Source organism: Procambarus clarkii, chromosome 73 (assembly GCF_040958095.1).
Source record: "Procambarus clarkii isolate CNS0578487 chromosome 73, FALCON_Pclarkii_2.0, whole genome shotgun sequence".
NCBI classification, from domain to species: domain Eukaryota; kingdom Metazoa; phylum Arthropoda; class Malacostraca; order Decapoda; family Cambaridae; genus Procambarus; species Procambarus clarkii.
Window position 1 is genome coordinate 29665320 of NC_091222.1, and position 7656 is coordinate 29672975.

At 55.6% G+C, this 7656-nt stretch overlaps 2 non-coding genes across 2 annotated transcripts; both read right to left on the minus strand.

Annotated features, from left to right (window-relative positions):
- Nucleotides 1-378: 378 nt before the first annotated feature.
- On the minus strand, nucleotides 379-540 carry LOC138356706 (5.8S ribosomal RNA). The gene has a single exon (XR_011224560.1). It is a non-coding gene; the product is annotated as a 5.8S ribosomal RNA (ribosomal RNA).
- A 647-nt stretch (nucleotides 541-1187) lies between these two features.
- LOC138356701 (small subunit ribosomal RNA) lies at nucleotides 1188-3059 on the minus strand. The gene has a single exon (XR_011224555.1). It is a non-coding gene; the product is annotated as a small subunit ribosomal RNA (ribosomal RNA).
- Nucleotides 3060-7656: the final 4597 nt, after the last annotated feature.

The window sequence follows — 7656 nt, forward strand, 5'->3', positions numbered from 1 at the left end:
CGCTTCCGACCCGGTCCTCTAGCCATACCCTTGTGTTGTGCCATCCAGTCCACGGAGGGGTGGAAACTGGCGGCTTTGCTTGCTGCACGTCTGTGGGACAATCGGATCCGCAGCAGACGTCGAGTGTTTTCTCACTCAAAGGGCGGCAGGCCTCTGTTGCAGAAATAGGACGAAAAGCGTCTTTCTTTCACAGCATGATGAGGTGTGCTAGGGGCTCGTTTGTCAAATATTAGGGGGACTCCCGGTTTGCCTCCTGCCTTCTCATTCGGGGGGCAGTGGCGGGCGTCGTTCCCCAGAGCAGGCCAAAGCGCATCGTTGAGCCTGCCAAAGAGCAGAATATGGAGGCCGCAACAGCTACTCGCCCGATGGATGTTATTCCGACCCTCGCGCAGGAGTGGCGACAGTACACATATCAGGACTGCCGCCGCAATGTGCGTTCGACTTGTCGATGTATCTGGTATTCTTGCGATTCACATACCGACACGCAGTTAGCTGCGGTCTTCATCGACCCACGAGCCAAGTGATCCACCGTTAAGAGTTGTATATGTTTTTATTAAGGCCTGTCGGCCGTCTATCACTCCATCATAGGAGGACGTAATGTATGGGGGGTTTGATAGGGCTGGTAAGAGCCCGACTTTGGTTAGAAGACACATAAAATGCTTTTTTTCTCTCTCCCCTTTTTCCTCCTCTGCCGCACACGTACATTTACGTTTACAGTAGAGTGAAGGCGGGGAGGGAGGGGCCCACTGGGAAGCGTGTCAAGGAAAACCCAGCACTAGACGCCGCCAGAGTAGCAGGCGCCGGCCCTGTCAACGAGAGGAGCAGTAGCGTCTTCGCCTGCTGCTTTCTCTCTATGGTGTGGGTGCCGGAAGCCACTGAGCGACCGGGGACAAGGAAGAAAGATGTCGGTGACGGGTGTCGCGAGCCCCAACAGATGACTCTAAAGCAGTATACGGCGCTAGGACTGTGACCTGCGCCGGTCGGACTGACTGACATGTCATGTCAGTCCGACATCACAGACCTGTTATTGTCTCACAGTGGGTGTTGATCTCCCCGCCGTTTATCCGCTTTCTCCTTTCCCACGGCAATTGGGTGCGGCTCCCAAGGCTACCCTTGCCTTCTTCGCATTGAAGAATACTCGAACGACGACGACGAGCCGATGGTTGCAGCTCTCGCGTCACAAACTGTAATGATCCTTCCGCAGGTTCACCTACGGAAACCTTGTTACGACTTTTACTTCCTCTAAATGATCAAGTTTGGACATCTTTCCGTCAGCTCGAGGCGAGAACCCCTTGCGCCGAGACGCGAGGGGTAGAACATCCAAGAGCGCCAGTCCGAAGGCCTCACTAAATCATTCAATCGGTAGTAGCGACGGGCGGTGTGTACAAAGGGCAGGGACGTAATCAGCGCAAGCTGATGACTTGCACTTACTGGGAATTCCTCGTTCATGGGAAACAATTGCAAGCCCCAATCCCTATCATGAAGGGGATTGAACGGGTTACCCGCTCCTCTCGGAGGGGGAGAACACGTTGATCTCTTCAGTGTAGCGCGCGTGCGGCCCAGAACATCTAAGGGCATCACAGACCTGTTATTGCTCAATCTCGTGCGGCTAGAATTGCCGCTAATCCCTCTAAGAAGAAGTTGCGAACTGGACACCAATTGCTGGAGATCCGTCGACTAGTTAATAGGCCAGAGTCTCGTTCGTTATCGGAATTAACCAGACAAATCGCTCCACCAACTAAGAACGGCCATGCACCACCACCCACCGAATCGAGAAAGAGCTCTCAATCTGTCAATCCTTCCGGTGTCTGGGCCTGGTGAGGTTCCCCGTGTTGAGTCAAATTAAGCCGCAGGCTCCACTCCTGGTGGTGCCCTTCCGTCAATTCCTTTAAGTTTCAGCTTTGCAACCATACTTCCCCCGGAACCCAAAGACTTTGGTTTCCCGGAAGCTGCCCGCCGGGTCATGGGAATAACGCCGGCGGATCGCTAGTTGGCATCGTTTATGGTTAGAACTAGGGCGGTATCTGATCGCCTTCGAACCTCTAACTTTCGTTCTTGATTAATGAAAACATCCTTGGCAAATGCTTTCGCAGTAGTTCGTCTTGCGACGGTCCAAGAATTTCACCTCTAGCGTCGCAGTACGAATGCCCCCGCCTGTTCCTATTAGTCATTACCTCAGGTTCCGAAAACCAACAAAATAGAACCGAGGTCCTATTCCATTATTCCATGCATAGACATTCAGGCCATTAAAGTAGCCTGCTCTGAGCACTCTAATTTTTTCAAAGTAAACGTGCCGGCCACTCGGGACACTCGATGAAGAGCACCCCGTGCGAGCCGGCGGGGCTAGTTAGCTGTTCGGAGCGTGACAGTAAGCACCAGGCGGTGTACCGTCAGTCCGGAACTGAGATCCAACTACGAGCTTTTTAACCGCAACAACTTTAATATACGCTATTGGAGCTGGAATTACCGCGGCTGCTGGCACCAGACTTGCCCTCCAATAGATCCTCGTTAAAGGATTTAAAGTGTACTCATTCCGATTGCGAGGCCTCGGATGAGTCTCGCATCGTTATTTTTCGTCACTACCTCCCCGTGCCGGGAGTGGGTAATTTGCGTGCCTGCTGCCTTCCTTAGATGTGGTAGCCGTTTCTCAGGCTCCCTCTCCGGAATCGAACCCTGATTCCCCGTTACCCGTTATAGCCATTGTAGGCGCATAACCTACAATCGAAAGCTGATAAGGCAGACACTTGAAGGATGCGGCGCCGGTGCGGAGACCGTGCGCTCAGCAAAAAGTTATTCAGATTCACCACGGGTGGGTTAACGGACCGAGGCCCGACCAGTTTTGAACTAATAAAAGCGCTCTTCCCTTGCGGTCAGAGACGTGATGCATGTATTAGCTCTAGAATTACCACAGTTATCCAAGTAAGTGGGTTTACAGATCCAATGAAACATAGCTGATTTAATGAGCCATTCGCGGTTTCGCCTTAACTCGGCTTGTACTTACACATGCATGGCTTAATCTTTGAGACAAGCATATGACTACTGGCAGGATCAACCAGGTAGCTCAACAGTACTACTGATATATAGTACACAAGACACACACACACACACACACCCCTCGCTCCCCTCGGTTTTGCGTTTTAATCCTGCTTTGCAAGTTAAATCTCACTATGGACTCTCTAGCAGCCCGACAGTATGGCGTTATGTCGATACGTTAGACGAACAGAGGCGGAGGAGAGCAGTTACTCCGCGTGGACGAACGATCATAACTACCCCGCCGAGATTACTCCTGCTCGTCATTGTCGTCATTCAACACGGCAAGCTGGAAAAACAGGAGGAGGAGCAGTAGTAAGTGAGTAGGTGGTGGTGGTGGTCTTTTTCGTTTTGGTAGGGACGCGAGTCTTATTTTCCTCGGCGTCACCCCTTTTATATGAAAGGAACCGTCGGAAATGCATCCGAGGTGCCGTGTGGTTTGTCGCCTCCTCGTTGGTGGAGAGAGGCGACGCCACAGTGTTTTTGTTCAGCCTTCCCATGACATGGAAGAAGGTTGGTGCTCTGTTCCCATGCACACAGACCGATCGATAGCTGACTCGATGTGCAGTCGTAGGCTGGAGAAGTGATCGCACGGAGATCGGAAGGAATCGTCGTGACACAATACAGAGGCGCTGCTTTGAAGGCCTCTCGAGCCTCACGACGTGCGCGATTACGGGCGCTCTCGCCTAATGCTACGTATGTCTAGCAGAATGCAAGTTCGCCTCGCGCACCGGACCCGAGATGCCGCAGCGTGTGCAGTGACAGTTCTCAGTTTGCATCGAGCATCGGGATCATGCTCTTGCGGGAAGGAGGATGATGGGGGGTTGTGTGGAGAGAGAGCTGCTGCCGAAACAAACTACTCACTCCAGGGAGGAATTGAAGGCAATTCTCGAGCCACACGACATGCGCGAGTTTCGCCGACCGTCTTCGCCCACTGTTACGTATGTCTAACACATGAACAAGATCGGTCGCACGCGCACACCGGACCCCGAGGTGCCTGGGCTCTGGAACCACACGACATGTGCGAGGAGGGCCGCCTTCGCCTGCAAGTTACGTATGTCTAACAAGACGCAATGGTCGGTCGCTCACACACCGGACTCCAAATACCTCAGCCTATGTGGCATTTGCCCCGCGACAGACAGGCAGGTTCCCCATTGGCGCCGGTGAACGAGAAGCAGTTCGCAACCGCACCGGAACCCAGAACCTGTGATCCAATCCCGCGACAGGCAAAACACCGTCTGGTTCCCCAATTACTCCGGTATACGTCTGCGGCAAACAGTTCGCTACCGCACCGGAACCGAGAACCAGCACCCTAACAGTGGGGGAAGAGAAAGGAGCCCACGCACCAAAACAATGGAATACATTTGCTCCTTCTCTCTGGCGACAACGAGACACAATGTCGCCAAGACGCCGGTAGTAGGTTCAGCCAGCCACCGAGTCTCCCCCTTTATATAGCTATATCTAACGTCCATGGAAGGCCATCTCGGACCACACGACATGCGCGAGTTTCGCCGACCGTCTTCGCCCACTGTTACGTATGTCTAACACATGAACAAGATCGGTCGCACGCGCACACCGGACCCGAGATGCCTGGCTCTGGAACCACACGACATGTGCAAGGAGGGCCGCCTTCGCCTAATGTTACGTATGTCTAACAGAACGCAATGGTCGGTCACTCACACACCGGACTCCAAATACCTCAGCCTATGTGGCATTTGCCCCGCGACAGACAGGCAGGTTCCCCATTGGCGCCGGTGAACGAGAAGCAGTTCGCAACCGCACCGGAACCCAGAACCTGTGATCCAATCCCGCGACAGGCAAAACACCGTCTGGTTCCCCAATTACTCCGGTATACGTCTGCGGCAAACAGTTCGCTACCGCACCGGAACCGAGAACCAGCGCCCTAACAGTGGGGGAAGAGAAAGGAGCCCACGTACCAAAACAATGGAATACATTTGCTCCTTCTCTCTGGCGACAACGAGACACAATGTCGCCAAGACGCCGGTAGTTGTCAGCCAGCCACCGAGTCTCCCCCCTTTATATAGCTATATCTAATGTGCATGGAAGGCCATCTCGGACCACACGACATGCGCGAGTTTCGCCGACCGTCTTCGCCCACTGTTACGTATGTCTAACACATGAACAAGATCGGTCGCACGCGCACACCGGACCCGAGATGCCTGGCTCTGGAACCACACGACATGTGCAAGGAGGGCCGCCTTCGCCTAATGTTACGTATGTCTAACAGAACGCAATGGTCGGTCACTCACACACCGGACTCCAAATACCTCGGCATATGTACCCCGCGACAGGTAAAAGGCTGGTTCCCCATTTACTCCGGTAAACGTCTGCGGCAAACAGTTCGCTACCGCACCGGAACCGAGAACCAGCACCGTGGAATGGGGGAAGGGAAAGTAGCCAACGCACCAAAACAATGGAAAACATTTGCTCCTTCCCTCTGGCAACAACGAGACTTAGAATGTCGCCAAGACGCAGGTAGTTGTCAGTAGTCTCCCTCGCATGGTCCCCTAAGACAGCAGGTTACCCACGAGAAAGGTGCCACAGACACCAGGTCTCCCCTATATATATCGAATGGGTCAAGGTGATGTCGTCACTTCGTGCAAATTGAGCTCAAATGGTCGCCCAGCTCTCGCTGTGCTGTGGTCTAAGCACGAAAACCCCTGATGTACCATGTCCCAGTTCTGGAAAAAGGTACACTCCGGCGCTCGATTTCGGCCAGAATGCCGAACTTGCCTCCCAATTCCTTTCAGGTCTGAGAGCCTTGAAGGACAATAGGGTTACCGGACCAGGCACTTGCAAGGGAGTCAGGGTTACGTTTCGCCGTTTCGGTACCCTCCATCCGATTTGGACGAGATTGAAAACGGAAGCACTTGGGCCGAAGGCCGACGCGGGACTCTAGTCGCCGGGCCCGGCTCTAGCCCCTGGACCCGGGTTAAGTTGTGCCGTTTCCGTACCCCTCGTCCGATTTGGACGAGATTGAAAACAGAAGCACTTGGGTCGGAGGCCGACGCGGGACTCTAGTCCCCGGGCCCGGCTCTAGCTACTGGACCCGGCTGGCAAAACGTAACTTCGGCGCCCTCCGTCCGATTTCCGCGAGACTGAAAACGCAAACGCCCAACCGGAAGCACACCGCTGGGCTTTAGTCCCTGGGTCCGGCTCTAGCTCTGGGGCCCGGCTAGCCGCTGTTAACTTCGGCGCCCGCCGTCTGATTTCGACGAGACTGAAAACGCCAGCTCTGCCGGCAAAGACGGCTACTCAACAATAGCCGATGGGCTCGGCTCTAGCTCCGGGACCCGGCTCGCCGCTGGTATCTTCGGCGCCTGCCGTCCGATTTCCGCGGGGCCGACCACCCCAGCACCCGCATCCAAAGTAGGTTACCCGGCAGTAGCCGACAAATCCGGCTCTAGCTCCTGGACCCGGCTGGCCACTGGTAAATTCGGCACCCGCCGTACGATTTCCGCGGGACTGAACACACCTTCTTCCTGCATCGGAGGAAGGTACTCGGCAATAGCCGTTGGGCCCGGCTCTAGCCACTGGACCCTGGTCTCCGGTGGTAACTTCTTCGGCGCCACCGGCCCAATTCGACCAGACCCGAGCTGACGACAGGGAGAAAGGCACACTCGCTCAGGTAACTTTGTTCGAGAACATATCCCGGCTCCCGACGACACCGGCAACGCTCGCATGCTACACGAGAAACACTGCTGGCGCGACCGCCACACACCGGGCAGGAGCAGGCCGTCACGCCAGGCCAGGCATTCTCTGTGCCGGAGCATTGCCGGAGACTGGACGAGGTCCAGCGGGTAAACGGCGGGAGTAAGCCGCTCGCCTAACAGTCCAGGTTTGCACCTCCCTCCCCCCCATCTCCGGTTTCCTCCCTGCCCTAAGCCGCCTAACAGGACTCTCTCGACGCCACACCGAGCCACAGTGGGTCGTCTCGCCATTCTCTCTTGGTGCCACACCATGGACGGATCCTAGCCCGCCTTTTGAGTTCGAATCTCCGTTTTCGGCGACCCACCTTAACACCCCCCCTCTCCTCACCCATCCAGAGCCCAACCCCACCCCCTACCCCCCCAAGTCCTCGCCTCTGCTTTTCCTTCCTGCCCTCAGCCACCTGAAAGATCTACTCGACGGTTTCACCGAGCCACAGTGAGGTCGTCTCTGAATTTCCTCACTGTCCCCAGCCGCCTCACAGCACTCTCTCGACGACGCACCGAGCCCTCGGTGGGTCGTCTCTCCGTTTCCTCCCTGTCCTCAGCCGCCTCACAGGACTCTCTCGACGCCTCACCCTGCCACAGTGGGTCGTCTCTCCGTTCTGTCTCTGTGTCGGATCAGGGACGGATCCTAGCCCGCCGTTTGAGGTCGAATCTCCGTTTTCGGCGACCCACCTTAACACCCCCCCTCCCCTCACCCATCCAGAGCCCAACCCCACCCCCTACCCCCCCATGTCCTCGTCTCTGCTTTTCCTTCCTGCCCTCAGCCACCTGAAAGATCTACTCGACGGTTTCACCGAGCCACAGTGAGGTCGTCTCTCAATTTCCTCCCTGTCCCCAGCCGCCTCACAGCACTCTCTCGACGACGCACCCAGCCCTCAGTGGGTCGTCTCTC